The following is a 2,083-nucleotide window of genomic DNA, read 5'->3' as shown; positions in this document are numbered from 1 at the left end:
TATATATATATAAAAATTAACATAATTTACATAATATTTAAAACACTATTAGAAGCATGATTTTAACAAGAGACATTTAACAGATAACATGCGAATAGTGACGCACCACAAAGGGTACGACTACTTCAGTGCTAAATATCAGATTTACCTCAGAGAAGATAATTGCTCAACCGTCTCACTTGAGCAGAATGCCAATGGAGATTAAGAAAGAGCACAGTAACGACATCTGCTCCGAGTTGAGAACAATCCTTTGCCAAGACTTCTTCAGGTATTCACAAAAGGTCTCGAAGCAATTGCAGTTTCTAACAACTTCAAGGATTATAAAGATGAGTAGGGTTAGATTGAGATTTAGATGGAAAATTTACAATCTTAGAAGAATTTACATTAATTGTTTTAGAAATATATGCAGAGTGCCTTGCACGAAATAATATAAGCTAAATATATTGAACTTTGATGAAATGAATTCCTCGATATCTGGATTTTTTTAAATCCTCTTCAACTAGCCATCACACAACTTTCACCTATCACTATGCAAGACAAACATTTCAAGCATTAAATTTTTATATTAAGGAGGAAAGGTTCGGGGGTGTGGTCAAAAGAAAACAATAGTTAACGAATATTTATTTGCTGAGGTTTCGTCCAACTTTGTAGAGCTTCATCGGGGCTAAAAATATACAAAAAAATATTTTGACATAGTGGGATAATAGGATACAAAAAAGTAAACTTAAGGTAGGATTAAAATTATGCAAATATAAGTGAATAGAAAAATTATGTACAAATGAACAAAAAGAAGAAACGAAAATGTTATATTGGAGGAAGATAGTCCGGGTGGCGGTCAATAAAGGTATCAAAATAAAAACAAAAACTAAATAAAAAAAAAATAGTTTTTCGTTACTATTTTGATAGCTTTATTGACCGCCACCCGGACTATCTTCTTCCAATCTACTTCATAAGGTCAACTATCTTCTTCCAATAAAAATATTTATAAAGTAAAACAAAAATAAGACAAAAATAAGCATTAATGGAAAAAATTACGTAAGCTATTAGGTCAAAATGAACAGAAGAGGTAAAAATAGAAAAGTAGATATGAGGAAAAAAAACAAAACATTAACACGCTAAAAGACGGAAGATAAAGAAGTAAGTTAAGATTAAATAAAGGTCGAGAAAAAATAATAATCTTTTCCCTTTCTTGAGATTGGTTATTATTGTTAAAATAAATTTTATCTAATTTAATTCTCAAAACAATTTTTATTTCTTTATAAGTCCAACGTATCAGCCTATTCTGCCATCCACAAGGAAAATTTTAAATATAATTATTACAACTTCAATTTTATAAACCTTTTTCAAATCTATTCTGCACAGATCAATAATTTCAGTCAAAATTACCCTATTTTGTTAATTATATATATGTCAATACCTAGGTTGTGATAAAGTATAATAGTGTAAATTGATTGTGATTAAAAGTTTTAATGTTAATGTGAAGAATTAAAAAAAAAATTGGAATTTTGACTGGAATTATTTATTATTGGAATTAACCTGGGCAGATTAGCCTGCAAAAAGTTTTTAAAATTGATGTAGCGATTAACCTGGAATCTTCACACTAGACTGAAAAGACAGGAAACTGTACGTCGATTTCAACTATTACAGCACTTAATAGACAAACGGTCTAAACTTCCAACTCATTACAAAATACTCATCTACATGAATATAATAAAGCCTATGACTAGAACATTACAAAAGACTGATCTACATGACTGTAATAAGGCCTATCTGGACATATGGAGTTGAGCTTTGGGGCTCCACTAAACCTTGGAATTCCTCTCGTATTCAATCCTTACAATCCAAAATCCTTCGTAAAATCCTCGATGCTCCTTACTTTGTCACAAATAAAATGATACATAAAAACCTTAATGTTCCCTATGTAACCGATCTAGCCCGAACCAGATATCACTCATTCCATTATAAACTCTGTAACCACTGAAACCCCCTAGTTTCTAATCTTGCATCCTCTTCCATTCCTGACAATCCTCCGAGGCGCCTGAAAAGAAGATGGCCACGAGACCAGCTAATGTAAAATGTCATT

The 2,083-nt window shown here is 31.1% G+C and overlaps 1 protein-coding gene across 1 annotated transcript in view; it reads right to left on the bottom strand.

Moving 5' to 3' along the window:
- The window catches only part of PMCA (plasma membrane calcium-transporting ATPase 3), a 728,428-nt gene that overhangs the window by 429,419 nt on the left and 296,926 nt on the right, over window positions 1-2,083 (bottom strand). The window lies entirely within an intron of this gene.

The sequence above is a fragment of the Halyomorpha halys genome, unplaced genomic scaffold (assembly GCF_000696795.3).
Source record: "Halyomorpha halys isolate HHAL.00 unplaced genomic scaffold, Hhal_1.1 Scaffold389.1, whole genome shotgun sequence".
In the NCBI taxonomy this organism is placed as follows: Eukaryota; Metazoa; Arthropoda; class Insecta; order Hemiptera; family Pentatomidae; genus Halyomorpha; species Halyomorpha halys.
Note: the sequence above shows the minus strand (reverse complement) of the source record. Positions and strands in the feature narration are given on the sequence as shown.